Genomic DNA, 17,664 nt, shown 5'->3' with positions numbered 1-17,664 from the left:
AAACGGTGGCTAAAAAATATGAAGCAGTTTTGGCCTAGTGGCTATAGCGTGGGGAGTCCCATCCCTGAGGTCGTAGGTTCGATCCCCGGCTATGCACCAATTGACTTTCTTTTTAAGTGCTCATTTAACTATCGCTCGAACGGTGAAGGCATTAATCATGTAACAGATACTGAAATCTGAGGCCCGAATTTAAAAAGGTTGTAGCGCTACAATATCATTTTAATTTTTTATCTATGGAAGTGCACCAATGGACTTCCCGCCTTTGTGCGCATTTAACGCTCCAACGATGAAGGAAAACATCGTGAGGAAACCGGCTTGCCTTAGACCCAAAAAATTGAAGGCGTGCGTCAGGCACAGGATTAGCCGATTAGATTAACAAATGATTATGAAACAAATACAGAAATCTGAGGCCCAAACTTAAAACGGTTGTAGCGCCACTGATTTTTTAGTTTAAATATGAAGACATTGTCTAATTTTTTATTTGCTTTCTGTATCCATCCGTTTAATACAGAACTGAAGGATTTTGTAATAATGCACAAGGTCTTTTTATTTATATTTTACAATTTGAAATATTTTAGGCAAACAATTTTGTTTCGTAAGGAAGCGCTCGCAAATATTTTAATACGTTAGATAATTAATTTAACGTGAAAGTGAGTCGTGGTTTACTTTGCTAATTAAGTTAGGTGTTTGTTTTTTAGGTTAAGTCTATTAACATTAGCGCGGTACTAAACTCAATTATAAGAATTCCTACAAGTTCCTGTTGTTGTCAAATTTTTCTTATACATATGAACAAACACCACTGTTATGGTTTCTAATTATGAATTATGTTTGCGTATTAAGTTGATATGAGAAATCTTTTGATACGTGAGTTTTCTACAATTGAATAAATTTTAGATACAATAAAATATGTAAATAACCTTGAAATGTAATATATTTTTTTCGACACAAGGATGACGTGGTTCCCAGCTGTTAATACAAAGTGGTATTACAATATTATAGTGCAGTGTTGGCCTAGTCGCTTCAGCGTCCGACTCTCATCCCTGAGGTCGTAGGTTCGATTACTAGATGTACTAATGGACTTTCTGTCTATGTGCGTATTTAACATTCGTTCGAACGGAGAAGGAAAATATCGTGAGGAAACCATTTGCCTTAGACTCAAAATGTCGACGGCGAGTGTCAGGCGCAGGAGGCTGATCACCTACTGGTGAAGGAGAATGATCATGAAACGGATATAGAAATCTAAATGTCCAGGCCAAGGCTGTAGTCTCACTGATTTATTTATTTTATTATTATAAGTTATTACTAAGGCACTTATGAATTGATTCGTAATTGTCAATGAAAACATTTTTTTTTCATATAGTTTAATATAATAAAAATGTTATACTATAAGTATTCCACTTAAACTGCCCACGAGTGGAGATAGCGCGTTCATGACCCAATTGATAAATTGTGTCGACACGAACGGTCGCGTTCTGTCAGATTTAACTTAACCTAACTTAAAATGTTTTTATAGCATTTTAATCATTAATCACGCTGTCATGGGTTTTACACTAGGAGTATTACACTCCCGAGTTCTGTGTGAATCGGTGATTTTAATCATAAACACTTTATTTACGTCAGAAAGAATACCACCAAACATGTAACCAAATGTGGATATTTTCTCAGATATAAAAATAAACATAGTCTGTGTATACTTAAAGCGTCTAAGCGCCTAAAATAGCGGCGATATAGCCTAAGTAAAGCATTGTGTATGTGTGCATATTATTTTAAGAGGTATGTAGCGACTGATTTTGCTAGACTCGGGGCAAATACGGCCGTGTAGTCTGTCTCATTATAATATTCTCAGTTTAACATAGCCTAAAGTTTGTCTCGCCTTCTCTTCGTCAACCCTAACCTTGATATATATTAAATAGAATAGGGAGTAATTAGACAGGAGTGTCACCTGATAAGTGATAACGCCGCCCATGGACACACTCAATGCCAGAGGTCTTGCTTGCGCTTTGCCAGCCTTTTACGAATAGGTACGCACTTTTCTTGATGGACCCTACGTGGAATTGGTTCGGATATACTTCAGCGGGTAGATGCTTCCATATAGCGCGGCAGACACTGCCTTACGCTCACTTGTGGAATAACGGACGATCCCATAAAAGGATTATAGCCTTTACGAACAAAAAATCATGGTATTACAAGAAAATACACTTTGATAATATACGATTATTTGTTTATCAGTAAATGTGTTACTCACGTGATATAAAACATCTAAAATGACTAACAACGTAATGTTTCGATTGATGAGGTCATATAAAGCCAAAGCCTTTACAAATTATATTTTAGGTCGTTGCTGATATGGAGAGTTTGAAAATGTTCACGATGTTTGTGCCGTTAACTCGGGAATAGTTTTTATGTGTTTATTTTTATCTGCTATTTTTTAATAAATAAATTCGTTGATTGTATTGCGTTTCTGTGTAGCATAGAGGTAGATTGGTAGTGAAGGTTATTGACGAGTTGGTAAAGCAGATGAACCGTTGCCACCCATGTGACGTAGGGCAGACACATTTGTTTTTTTTGGGCTTTTCTCTATGGGCAAGTTGACCTGGCCTAAATATTTTCTTTGGCTGATTCCCGGGACTTATTGTCGTCGGAGATAATAAGTAATATCTTCCCTTGCCTTAGACCAAAAACGTCGACTGCGTGTCAGGTTATTAGATTAATATATGATCATGAAACATGAGGCCCAAACCTAAAAAGTGTAGTGCCACTGATCTATTATTTTTTTTAATGTTTGGTCTAAGAAGACGCGGTGTGTTGCAATGTTTCTTTTTTTAGTTGCGCAAGTAATTATTGCATTTACAGAATGAAATTGGTGTTGTTTGTTATTTCATGCAAGTATTGTCCTTAAACGTATAGTTATAAATAATAATTTTAAGCTTTTTAGTGTTTATTCTAGTACTACTGTCACGTCCACGACTATTAGTGGTTTTTAATGTGAAATTTGAATGATTATGAGGACAGATTTAGCAACCAATATTTTCACTGTTTTATAATGCAATTTTTAAATTAAATCTGGTTTACACATGTCATAAAGGTGTTGACGTGTTCATGCTTTATAGCCATCATGGCCACTGGTCGATAAATCTTTAAAAAGCCACGAATCTCTTAATGACGCATCAATCATAGCAGTGACAGGAAATTTGACGTTTTACATAAAAGCGTCTTGCAACTGTGATGCAAATGTATACGAGAATCGTTCTTCGTGTATGAAATCTTTATCGTGCCATGCCTTAGCCTTTCTAAAATTATTGTGTAATATTTAAAAAAATGCACTTAAGAAATATACTTTACTAGGAAATTGTTAACGAAACAGAGAAAATTCAAAAAGATGTCAATTAGGTATGTGGGTGTGCAACTATTTAATCAATTACCATTTAAAATTCGCAATATTAGCCCGTTTAACAAATTCAAAAGGGCATTAAAGTCAAAGTGAATCTACTAGATTGAAATTGGGACGTGCATCTCGCTCGAATATACATAATGTTACTCATATAAATAAAAATATAAGTAGTGAGAAAATAAAGTTCTTTAAACATAAAATCTGATATTGTTGACGTATAGTAATAGTTGACGAAACAATATACGTTATCTTTGTATCGTTATCGTAGCTAGAAATTATAGACAACGTGAACAGAACAAAAAGTCGGTAACGTTAACACGATTCACGATGTTTAACAATAGAATTAGTGTGCTATTTTTCGTTGACCTTGCCCTGATATAAACTTGCGACCGAGCCAAATCATCTTTGTGCATTTGGATATTAGCGAGTAAGTAAGTAAGTTTTGGTGTCAGCCTGTTTTGGGTTTGAATCCCGTCTTAGCAATTAAGACGATTTCTCAGGGACCCTGCCAAAAACGCGTCTTAAGCGAGAAAGCGTATTATGCGGGATATGGAAAATAATACGTACTACATATTGATATTTATTATGTTCTAATTTTGGTATATATAGGTATTGAATTATACATTTATAAATTACATTTAATGGTATGGGTAAATTAAATGGATAGGTTTTAATGCAGTAGCAATTAAAATATTTTCAACATAATTCAACTTTTGCAGTGCGTCTTTGCTTTCAGGGAGCTCTCGTTAGAGCGCTCGGTTAGACCTCTCGGCTCAGGCGTATTAAACGGGATGACGAATCGTATTAAGCGTTAAGAAATGTATAAAAATAAGTCTCAAGTTGCAGAAACTGGCGTAAAGTGGTGTATTATACAAGAAATCTTATTAAGCGTGATCGTCTTAAACGGACCCGTTTAAATACTGTAGATGTTTTATCAATACAATGTCTGCTCGATTCGGTAAAGGTGTTTTTATCGGAAAGAGGCGCAACCGGACAGCCGTAGTGGGTGCTGTAATACGGATACTTGAAATAATAAATAAAAAAAAGATTGTTTTGGAAATTAGTAATTAAGAAACAGAGGTGGTACCTTAATGGACACTGACAATCGAATCACCCTGCTTCCGCTTGGTATATATGCCTACCTTTTGATTACTTAGCATATTAGATAATCAAGATGTTAGCCACATCTTACATGCATAACATAACAGTGCGTTGCCGGCCTTTGAGGGACTATACTCTTCTATGAAACTGAAGAACTTGGAATGCTATTTGAATTACTTATGGGGTTGAATTATCAAGTTAGAAACTTGGAAGTGTAATGTAAATGTCGTATTCGTTCACGACTCACGTATGCCATATACGTGAGACAGAATGCCAAGTGTGAAGTTCACAAAGGTTATTATGAGCTAATGTAATGTTTTTGAAGACATCCTGACTTACAATTTTTTTTCTTCATTGTGTTGACTTTATTTACCGTTATGGACCATTTAGTATCTAGTCACCCAGAACAGAAGGATGTTTTTGTTTTTTAACATATTATTATGCATGTGTCTGTATGGTTATCACCAATAGAAAGTATGGATTCCTCCGGAGGGTTCATGTTGATTGAAATAGGATTATTGTTGATATGGTCGTAAATAATTTTACCTAAATACAGGCAGTCAAAATCTGTTTTAACTTAAACAACAGAGAGAGGAGGTTATTTCAGGTGTTTTTTTTCATTTCTCATTAATCAAAGTTGATTTCCGAAACAATGCCTCTACATAACATCATCTCAAATAAAATTTCACTGCCTGCCAGACTCGTAATAATGCTTTATTTCACGTTCCTGACATCAACATCAACTATGCAAAAAACTTAGTTTTGTATCGCACAGCCCTTACATACAACGACCACTAATTCGACTTGTTTAAGCTTTCGCGGAATCTTTGAAGGATTATTAAGAGTATACATAGCGCTATATCACCTGCATCATGAGCACACCACACACCCTCACGTACATATCGACACTCACACCATCACACAACACAGCCGAATAATGTATTTAATTTCATGTTTGGCATAATTGGTTTTGCTGTAATAAATAAACAAATTTTCCTCGGCCCTTAAATTGGAAACCTTTTTGGAGTGTTTTGTATTTAAGATAATAAATAACGTAGAAAGAACTAATGGCTCACTTCATTCCGATGAGATTGAAACAGAGACCGTTAAAAGGCCGGCAACGCACTCGCGAGCCCTCTGTCTTTGTGTCCATGGGCGGTATCACTTAAAATCAGGTGAGCCTCCCGCCCGTTTTCCCCCTGTTCTATAAAAAAAAGTCAACTTTAATGGAAATCGATTGAAAGGTAAATTCCATTTATTCCAAAAGTATGAAGATGTATTTACCAAATAATTAGTTTTACATGAGTTTCCAATGTCGTGAAGATGTGTAAAAAACGATACTATAATTCATCAAGTTTATTAAAAGACAAATTATATCTGCGCAAGTTTTCGAGATTTTTCGCTCCGGCCACGCCTTAAAGCACCATAGTAAAAGTGAAATGCATGTTCCAGTCTGAATACCTACTCTCTTGCATAATTATCTTATTAATGTCTAACTACCGTTGAGTTGCTTATTGTCTTCTTGTCTCTGTATAGAAATCAAGTAGGTAGTGAGTGAGCAGCTCTACCTATATACATTCTTTATCTATTTACCATAGAAATCCAATTAATTTATTATATATGACGAGCATGGTTAATGCCATGAAAGGGGATGAAGCGAGTGAGGATGCTAGGAGCCTACCCTTTTGGGAAAAAAGCGTATTAATTTAAATAAATATCTATATACACTTATGAAGTAGAATATTTTAAAATAGAAGTTCTACTACCAGTTCGCAAATCGATGGCGTAGCAGGCGAGAAGAGCTGTCAAGAAACTTTGCCACTCTAGAATCTCCAAGTTTTTGGAATATAAGGAAATTGTAAAGAAGAGCAACCATTGTGTCATACTCCACTTGATATTGGAACAAAATGGCATTATAATATTTTTTTAAAAACCCTTAACGTTATTTGATACAGGTTATATATTCTACTATTTGTATTCTATTTAACGTATATAACTTCCGTATGTCAAAATGCAATACGTTTTTGACATGTGGAAATCATATTTCTCTACTTATACAATAAAGGTCGTAGACCAATGCAATGTCTGTGCGAAATTATTTGCTCGCCCGGTGGAGGAAGATATCGAGAGGCAAGCGGCATGCCTTAGACCTAAAAGTGACGAGTTTGACAGATGAAAAACAGACTAACCGACTTGCCTATTAAAAAAAAAAAACAGTTTAGAGAAATCTGACGTCCTAGGAGCGCCACAATATTTAGTAACTATACACATACAAAATATTTTTACACAGACTTTTGACTCGCAGATACAGACTTTATTCGAGTGTATTATAAGGAAATTTTAATTGTAGGTCAGGTTCGACGTTAAAAGGTCTCGAGGCTGCAATGCGGTAATATCCATATGTGTAAGTTATTTAATCTTTAATTTGAAGTGTAGTTGGAAAAAAACAGGCTCAATTGAAATAAATGTGTTAATAATGTTATAAACGAAGGTATTTGAGAAGAGGGGGCAAATTTTTAGGAGATGGATTCGTAATCAGCTAAGGTCATTTGCGGTATGCCATAAATTTGAGCCTTGGTCTTAGGTGTAGTTCAGAAGACGAATTAACATAATTCAATGTTAATTAATAATAACTAGCGGACCCAACAGACGTTTTCCTGTCTTAACTTTGAATATTGATTTCGAATTGGTATAATTAACTAAAAATGCTTTATGAGATACAACATTCTTTGTTTGTTTATCTGGCGCGTAAAACGATAACAGATTTTTAACTTTTGTTATAAAGTAATGATTCTTAATATGGTGGTTAAGTATTCCTAAATTTTCTAATTTTCCGCCCTATTTTCTTATTTTTTTCTTTAATAAGAACCTTCTCCTGACAATAACAAACACAACAAAAAAAGAATTAGTGAAATCGGTCCAGCTGTTCACGCGTGCTGCCGTGACCAAGGAAAATAGGGAGTCATTTTTATGTATAGATAATGCAGTGGCCATACAGGGCTTGGCCACAGATTGTATCCGTTTCTTTGATCATTTTTATTTTATAGACGTGTAGCCTTCTGTCTGACATGTGTTGTCGACGTGTGAGACATGTCAGTGTTAGACGCGCACAAAGACAGAAATTCCATTGCTGTACGGCCGGGGATCGAACATCGTAAGTGATGAGAGTCGAACGCTGATGCCACTAGGACAACACTACAGTTTTAAATTAATTAATCTTACAAAATTGTTGTTTTGTACTTAAAAATATATTAATTTACATAAAGAAACTAGACAGAACTTTGAATTTAATACAATAAAGATAACATCTGTGGCAATTATTATGTACTAGGAAAACACTTGATTCAATATCAAACATTACATTAAGTGTCGTTGATGGTTAAAAATACCTTAAACATTTAGTCAAATTAAAGTATCTAAATAAAATTCCTTTAACTAAAGGAAATTACGTGTTAAGGCACTCGAAACGTTTTGTGAATAATGTAATAAGTTTGAATCATTCAAGAATTTTGTCAATTTACACATCCCAATTTGGGCAATTTTTTCAAGGCAACGGGGTTTTCCCTTTATCTGTGCCCTTGTTGAGAGCGTCTAATGTGCTACTGCGAGCCCAATTTCCAGTTTCTGTTAAAGAGGTTTTAAGTGCCATACTGGCATAAACCAAAGACAATATTAAAATAAAAGCAACACCGTCTCGATCTAAGCGTAAACTAGGTGAGCGCTTGTAAGGCAGTCATATATAGTCAGAAAGTTAGCGTTAAATACCGATTCTGAATTGTATTCTTTTCTTTCAAAACTATTTTTATTGAACTGAAATTCATAGACAAGAATTGATGAACTTTTCGTTTTCAATTTACACAACATTGATCAATTCTTTTTTAACAATTGTAAAACTTTTATCGTATTCCTGTAAATTGTTTGGCAAATATGTGATTTAACTGTTAATTGAAGCATGTACCTGCGTAAGCATATTTTTGATCTTTAGGTTGTAATTCTTTGTGAGTTGTTTACTGTCATCGTCAATGTCAACGATAATAGATTCCAATAATAACTAAATTATACAATGATCTGTGGATTCATATCAAGAAAATTAATTTGTATTAGGTATTATTATTATTATAGGAGTTCCATTCCTCTTGCGTTGGCTTTTACTGGTTAAAAAGATACATTGTCAACAAGAGGATTGAATAATTAACAAAATAACCTTTTTAACCGAAGTCATAATGTTTTATACAAATATTCAAAATACCATATCAAATCTTCAGTGTTATCTAAGGTATAATTTACTGCTTTAGAAGAGTGATTCACAATTAGAGTAAAAAGTAAATTTTCAACGGTTATACAGAAGCCAGATTCAAATGTAGTTCAAGCGCGTGAGTCACAAAGCCCCGTTCGTAATTGTACTGCGCTCGCGTATTTTTTTACGCGCAGCTTGACAGGTGAATCACGAGTGCCATTTTTCTGTGTACGAATTTTACGTGCGTACGTATTTATATATTCCATAATTTTTACCTTCTATATATGTTTATGGACGTAGATACAAAATTAAAAATACAATACTGAATCAGTGGCGCTACAACCTTTCAGATTTCTGTATATGTTTTAAGACTTGTCAATCTACGGGTGATCAGCCTTCTGTTGAGTCTAAGGCAAGCCGGTTTCCTTACCATGTTCAGCGTTCGAGCGAATGTTAAATGCGCACATAGATAGTCCATTGGTGCACAGCCGGGATTCGAACCTACGATCTCAGCTATGAGAAACGCAGGCGAAGCAATTAGGCCAACATTGCTCTTTGCAAAACACGTAGATCCAAAAAGATTGCAGAAATAGACTTTTTATTAATTGTTTTTTTTTAAAATACCTTAGTATTGAAGAACGTTAATCAAAGTTTAATCTAATTTTAGTTTAAACTCATGGAATAGCTATGTAACCTAACATTGGTTAAGTTACATATACATATACTTCAATAAATAATTAAAACCGTAAACAAAACACCGCACACTTAAAGCCAATATGAGCCCTTTAGTTTACACAATTGTAATGCAACATTCTTGTTTCCGATAATGTCTAAAAACATAAGTGTCGTTTAGATTTATGAACCCTTAGATAAGCTAAGTTTACTTTTTGCGTCGCAACCCTACTTCCCGTAATTTTATGTTAGTAATAAGCTCATATTTAAATTATTAAAGTCAGTTGTTACTCAGCTTCAAACAGAATCTTTCATTTAATATATATCTGAACATCCATACAACAACCGCCCCCGAACTTAATTCGATGTTTAATTAAAAAATTGCTTAAGAATATCTCTGCTTTTATCTCTGAATTTTCATACGTATTATATAAATACAGAGTAGCTTAACGATGTATTAAGTAGCAACGCATTAAGTGGGCGTTGCGTGGGCTTAATTTGACACTTCCTTGTTAACATATATTCAATTATATAACATAAGCTTTAACACTTGGACTGTACCGATTTTGATTTATTAAGCGATTAAAAAGGAGGTTTTTTTATTTGGAATTATAAATAGCCTTCTTTTGTTTATGGATATTGATAATATAATTCTTAATCTAAAACAAAATAGCCTTATATTTCTCATAAAAGTTTTACTTCAAGAATTAAATTTATGTTTATCAGGGGATATGTTTTATTTCACTAGGACAAACTTCTTATGGTAATAAGCAAGACTCACAGAGAAGAAATAACAAGCGCTGCGTACGGGCGTATGTCAAAAATTTATTGAATTTTGTCTAAGAGAGTCGACGCTGTCTCGTTTCTGAATAACCGACGTCCGTCGTTCCACAACTGAGCGTTATTTAAGGCACTATGTGGATCCACCTGCCTACTAAAGTATTTCCCAACCAATTCGACTTAGGGTCCTTCAAGAAAAGAGCGTATCAATTCAAAAGGCCGGACGCACTCACGAGCCCTCTGGCATTGAGAGTGTCGAAAGACGGTATCACTTAACATCAGATAAGCCTCCTTACGGTATGCATGTGTTCTATAAAACTGCAAATTAAATCTGAAGTCGGCAGTGACGATACAAAATTGTTGTCTTTTAAATTGCGATTTTTATTTGACATACGTTAACATAAATTGAACGAAATACTTACAAGAAAGAGTCATAACATTTATTTTATATCTGTGTATATGACGTAATTAGATATACGAGACGATGAATTCGTTTCCCTATGAATATTACGTGAGCATATAAAATTAAATTGTCGCTTTATGTCGCATGCAGTAAAACTTTCTCAAAGAAAAGTAATTTCTAGTGATTATGTATGAAAGTAGTTATGGTTTTGAATTTTTAATTTATACACTCAGAAGAAATGATTCCGGAATATTATGAATTTTAAGATTATTTTTGTTATAATGATAAATGAAAGGATTTTCAAAAAGTGTTCACGGTCCGTATATTTTATTTATTATATTAGAATCTAATCATTTTGCAAATAAAATAAACATTTTTTTTTCAGGTGAGTTCTTCAATCAGTAATTTATTGTAAAACCAAGTGGATTCTTTTAGTATTTTACAAACACATAAAAAAATACAGATGGTTGATTTCTGTTATTATTTTATAATAATATAATCAAGTTTGAACAAAGGTAAAACAGCGATAAAAAATATCAAAAGAAATGCTGTTTATTAGTGTTTCGAAGTATCTAATGTGGAGGCCTTCCCTAAATCCGGCCGGAATCTTATCTAATTACTAAATAAAGCGGCAGATCGCCTAGAATTGTCTCTCTTCAAGCTCATGTCTAAGCGCGGTCAGCTAGGTAACAGCTGGAGCGGACAATTTGTTTCCGTCGGTTTCTGTCCCCTCTTATGTCAGTATATCGTTTTGAGGACGATGAGTATTTCACTTGATCGGTCAATATGGTTGGTGAACGGACCGGCATTGTATGGGTGAAACAGTATACAATTCGCTGTCGTTAATGGTAGACAAGCGAATCCGTATGCTGCCTGCTGCCTAGAATCAGGTATAACCACTATTTTCAACCGTCCACCATCTATATAAATCACATTAGTATAGCTATACAAATCGGTGGCCAAACCTTTTTGGTCTGGGACTCCGATTTCTTTATCTGTTTCATGATCATTTGTCAATCTATTAGGCAAGTAGGTGATCAGGTTTCAGTTTCTGACACACGCTATTGTCTTTTTTCGATCAACGTTCGAGCGAATGTTAAAAGCGCACATAGAAAGAAACTCCATTGGTGCACAGACGAGGATCGAACCTACGTCCTTAAGGATGAGAGTAGCACGTAGAAGCCACTAGGCCTACTGGCCACTTAGACCTCAAATATCGTCTTTGGCTAGGAATTCCAAATTGTAACATTTTCCCGTTTGGTTTTTTTCTTTACCTCACTCTATTTATAAATTGGAAAACATGAAATATCGCGTTATCAAGAGAACGATTTCCATCGTGGCAACAGTTCTGCAGAAACGGCTCGAAGGATTAATGATGTGTATGGCGGCGATGTCGCAAAGAAACTAGAGTGCGTTTTTGGCTTCACCGTTTTCATTCTGGAGTCCTGCAGAACAACGTGGGCGGCCGGAGATCAACGTTGATAACGAAGAATTGAAGGCTATTGTGGAAGCGGATTTAGATTCCGATGGATCCGCTTCCATGCATACATACTTTGATTCATTAAATATATTCTATTTAAAAAAATTCCATTTCATATGTAAGGACCTAATATTTAATATAACACATAAAACTGTTAAATTCAAAACGGGAACGGAAAAAACACCACCATGTTTATTATAATTATAACGTAAACATTATAGCATAAACAATAGAATTGTAATCTGGCGGAAGTCATCCCTCGAGATACGGGAGCTGGGTCAATACTCTATGATCTATGACTAAGCGATGTTTTTATGCGGTAATGGAGCTGTAATTTATGGTGTTCCATGTTTGAAATGTAATTGACATGTGTGAGAAATACGTTGCATTTGACCACAGATGTTATTCAGCAATTAAAATACTATTAATATGTATTAAACTGTTCTGTTTCGTTTAATGAAATGCTAAATACATGTATTCATTTAGAATTATGGCTAAAACCTTTTTTTAAAGGTACCATTTAATTTAAAAATATGCGTTTCATAATAACTGAAAAGTTTACGTACGTGTAAGAAATGTGAAATTTTCATTGTTGGTTCTATTTCCTTAATTATTTTGCGTAAGACACATAATTATGTTGAATTTGGATCAAATGCTGGTTTCCTTATGTGTTTCTTTACTATACGTAAAGCATTAATTAAGCTCGGAAAGATTTGCAATTGGGTTCGAACTCACAATTTGGGAGTCGTCAACTACAGCTAACATTGAATATCAATTATTGTATCTCTATATCTATCGTATATTCTCTATCTGAACTGAATATATATTTTAAAAAAAAACACGATTAAGCAAATAGACGCAATACCACAATATCTAACAAAGACGATTTCCTATGTCGTAAAAATATTTCCTTGCTTGGACAACGGCGTCATGATTTGCGTGACACGAAACGAATCGACACCGATTACTTTATTTGGTTACAAAAGCGATTTGCATACACGTACAATGAATTGTAACGCGTTTATTTTCGTCCATGGCAACTCCATGCATAGAGTTTAGATTGACTTAAGTCCTGTAATCGTTTGGGATTATTTTTAGACTCTATAAATTTTGTGTTATGCCGTATAATTAAAAAAAAACTCATGATTTGTACCATTACTGGTGTTTATTTTTTAGAAGAAAATACATGTAAGAATTCGGAGCACTTCCAGATTAGTCATATTAGATACATCAAGTTTGTTGCCTGTGCCTGTGTGCGTGCGTGCCTCTGTTTTCATACACGCGTGCTAATTCTAAGTATAGAGTTAAATGTCAAAGTGCGTCAGTTTGAAAGATCTTGAACGAAAAGTTCAAATGGATTAATATTTGTTAAGGTAAAAGATAATAATTATTGCCGTTGTTATGACTCAGTAGGCATGGTATTTGTTACCATAGACTATGGAATATATATACGTAGGTGCAAATATAATGGTAATCATATAACTAAAAATAATATTCTGTGTAGAACAAATGACGGTGAAAGTCCAAAGGACTTTTTGTTATGATAAACGGTTTATCTGGTTTTAGTAGTTAATCTTTTAAGCTCTGGCCGCTATTAAACGTTTAATCGCTAATAAAAAGTAAATGAATATTGAGTTGAATTTTTTAATAGCCATTAATAGAATTTCATTAGGATTCTTGTATGTATGTATTTTTATCTTCTAAATTAGGATCTATGTATATTATTCTTGCGTAGTAATAAAGACAACTTTGTCTTTTTCCATCAAATTATGTATGGAATAGATGAATCTGTCACAGATTAGGGTGTATGGTTTTAGATAGTATTGATTAAATATTTGGGTAGTTTTAAATTCAGAACGTCTCCAAACGACCTCCAACAACAATCTAGGGCATTCTTGAATTTTTAAAGGCACGACTAGATCTAACAGATTGTATAAATATTCAACATGCAGTGTCTTTTTAGTATTCTGTGCAAAAGTCTATTGTCTTTTACTACGTGAACACGTCTGTGTTTACATAATAAGGGTTTTATAAGGTTAAGTGCAAGTTTTTTTTTAAATCAAGATATTTTATAAATCAAGTAACAGATTTATTAATTGTAATATTTATTTTAATTGTGTTGATTATAGACTCCTCCTGAGTCCTCTTTTATCACATGGTAAACGTAATGTTATAGAATAGTGCTTTAGACGAAGAGTGCATAGGCGATGTCGACCCTTTTTGGGTGTCCCGTAGAATCGTTTGATCCCCCCCCCCCCCCAATCCTGTAATAAGGCCGATCTACATATGTTTATAAATAAAGCATCGATAATAATATTACATAAACATATGGGGAGCGGCCAATAAAACAATTTTTTTTGGAATTGGGACGGGGACAGGGCTCTATTAAAGGTCATGCTGTTCCGGCCATACAGATTCCCATAGGAAGAGCTTTATCGTCTCAGCCAATTACTTTCCGTTAAGAAGCTGTATGTCCTGAGTCTAATTTTAAAATCACACAGAGCGCTACCATTTGATAGTAGGGTGTTCTTAAAAAGAAATAGGGATGTTGTCGTCGGTCAGACCGTAAGGACTGACTTTGCCCGTCTGGCAAATATGCAGGCAGACTACATCTATAATAAATTAAATAGGCTGCTTAACATCTACCCGCTTACCGTCTTCAATCTAAAAATACGACTAAAGGACTGGCTCATGAACATACCCTACGCAAAGTTAGAGCTTCTTCTGAGGCCTAGTATGTAGAGGACTTTATTCATTCACTCACTGACTCACTCACTCATTTGCACTCACACACTACCTTATGCACTCAAGCGTGTTGATAACAGTTTAAAATCAATAACAAAAAGATAATAATAAAAGATGTAACTAAATCATATATATGATGATCATATAATAATGAATAAACATATTTTATAACCATTTCACTCCGGTTATTCTGCATACTCTACATAGTCTCATAGTCTTGACGAACGACAGGTATAATTTAGTATACAAAACATATCAATCGAAGATGACCTAAAACATGTCCGTCGACCGCGACGAAATGGAAAAGAAATCGGTTGAACAGTGATGCCAACTATAGAATGTACTCCCTAGGGCCCACATCCAACATCCCTTTTAAAATTAAAAACCTTTAAACACTCGGTTTCAAATATGACGTAGAAATTGTTCCAAGTAGCATAAAATTTCGATTTTGGAACACAGCTTCTTGATATTTCTATTTGGTTTAGTTAGTTGGTTGGGTTCTAGCCATTTAGTTCTCGTTTCTTAGAAAACAAAAATAAAATCTTGTATAAAGTACGCTCTAAATATCCCTAAATAAATCTGCCCACTAAAAACTCCGACTTCTAGATTCTCACTTAATTTGAGGGGAAACCCTCCAAGTTGGCATCACAGTGTCAGCACGTAATATTCCGTCCCAACAAAATGACATCGCGAAAATTTTATCTTTTTGGTCTTGCTAGACCTTGTCTTACAGTTTATGCTGGACCAAAATAAATATATAAAATGTTCTCTTTGGAATTGAGACTCATGGGCCGTGGGGTTCAAGTGCAAAGGCGCTAATTAAAGACCCTTGTAGATAGTGCCAGTCACACCAGAGCTGGAGCTTTCCTGGACGAATAATCATCACAATCCAACGAGGAAGTGCCAGAATATAAGCTACACAGAAAACATTTTTAAATTTGTTTTAATTTTATATTTATTATTATTAAGTATTGTAAATACTGAACATTTGTGTTAAAAATAAAGATATTTATGATTAATTTATCTGTAAATAAAAATAAAATTGGGGCAGTTATACAATTATGAGTGTACCCATTTGTTGTCTCCTGATCCTTGGGTAGAAATCGATACTGTGATGCAGGCTTGGATAGGCTCCAAGTATTAGTACTGCATTGTATTTATTTTAATGAGCCCACTGTCGTATTGATTGAAGAAGCGTGTCAGGCAATGCAATGGGCTATTTGACTAAACAAACCATTTTAGACTATTTTTGTAACTATGGAACTTATACAAATTGGCGACAAATTCAACTTTTTATTTACGTACACACATTATACATACACAAATCTTCCAATACTACATACTAATACTTACATTGTTAATTTTTACTATGATTTATTATCTACTATTATTATTATTACATTCTTTTAGTTCTTTTTGCGTCTGCAAACTAACTGTGCTCTCTGGCAGAATGACTAGCGCAATAGAAACACGTGAAAAAAATACATACAACGCCCACTATTTACCTTGCCTTAACTTGTTTAAGCTATGCTAGGAGTATTAACGTTCGGTCAAACAGCGGCGTGGATGTCACATTGCGGGTGTGATGATGCGAGCGGCCGCTTCGCGCCACCACACCCGCCGCCAAGTTTGGCGTGACTTCTCGAGTATTTAGAAACAAGCTTTTTATGCCTGACTCACCGTAGACTTTTGGGTTTAGAGCTTGGTGGTTTCGCACCCATAGACAAAGTCCTTTGCACGGCCCGGGCTCGAACCTCTCAGGGATGGGAGTCACACGCTAGCTAGCCCTGATCTCACTTACACTGAACGTTATTGTGGTTTTACTTTCAAATTCACGAAATAAAAAAAGAATATGTATCAAAGAAATTTTTAACGTTTTCTGATTGCCAGAGTCGGTAAATTCTATAGGTAGATTTTTATATCGTTTTTACATAATTCTAAATAGATAAGCATTTAAAATGTGCACGAAAGCTGGTATTTAATTGGTAATAAAATAAAATTACATAATTATAGATCTTGTTTTCAAACAGTAACCTTCACAAAATATTGAAAGATGTTTATCGTGTCTACGCTCTATAAAGTTTTATAGCTTAACAGGTGGATTTTGTGGCTTGTATTTGGTTATGTTAGTGATTTTAGGGCCATATATGAAATAGTGGGCGTATACTTGATGCCAAATTCGTTTTAAGTATGATACGAATTGAGAATTTGTATGGGTATGGCGTTAACACAATGGTCACGTGACCGTTTTTTACATACAAATTTGTTTGGCGTTAGTGGATCACGCTAGTCGAAAATTGATTTTGTTTCAAGCCCCTGAACATTTGGGCGCGAAATTACAAAGAATTTGTGTAATATGACATATGTTTTATTAATCATTCGTAAAACATACCTTAAAAATAATATAAACAAACTAGACTTTATCTTAAACTAGCTGACCTGGCGAACTTCGTACCAGCTCAACCAGTCAATAGTCAATGAATGTCGTGTTACAGATTAGCGATAATATATATAATATAGCTTATAATTTATAATATAATGAAAGTAATACAATGAATTCGACGCACGCATTTGACAACCATATATATGTCAATTCATTTTCATTACTGACATTATTCAACATTAAAAAACATGTTTGACAATTAAGAAAACCAATGAACATTCTGTATTGCTTTTTTATAAAGTTATATAAATATTCTGCTGTTTAGAACTGAGATAAATAGAACAAATCATCCAGCCATGAAAACACATGCAGTCCTTCTTGAATTGATTCTGTGTAGATCAGTTTATTTTATAAATTAAAGATAATCATAAATGGGACACGAAGAAATTGCAAATGTATATTTGCAATTTCG

At 34.4% G+C, this 17,664-nt stretch overlaps 1 protein-coding gene across 3 annotated transcripts in view; it reads left to right on the top strand.

Annotated features, from left to right (window-relative positions):
* Positions 1–17,664, top strand: part of LOC123717527 — a 40,328-nt gene that overhangs the window by 2,796 nt on the left and 19,868 nt on the right. The gene's annotated exons all lie outside the window — the stretch shown is intronic.

The sequence above is a fragment of the Pieris brassicae genome, chromosome 2 (genome assembly GCF_905147105.1).
Source record: "Pieris brassicae chromosome 2, ilPieBrab1.1, whole genome shotgun sequence".
Lineage (NCBI taxonomy): Eukaryota > Metazoa > Arthropoda > Insecta > Lepidoptera > Pieridae > Pieris > Pieris brassicae.
Note: the sequence above shows the minus strand (reverse complement) of the source record. Positions and strands in the feature narration are given on the sequence as shown.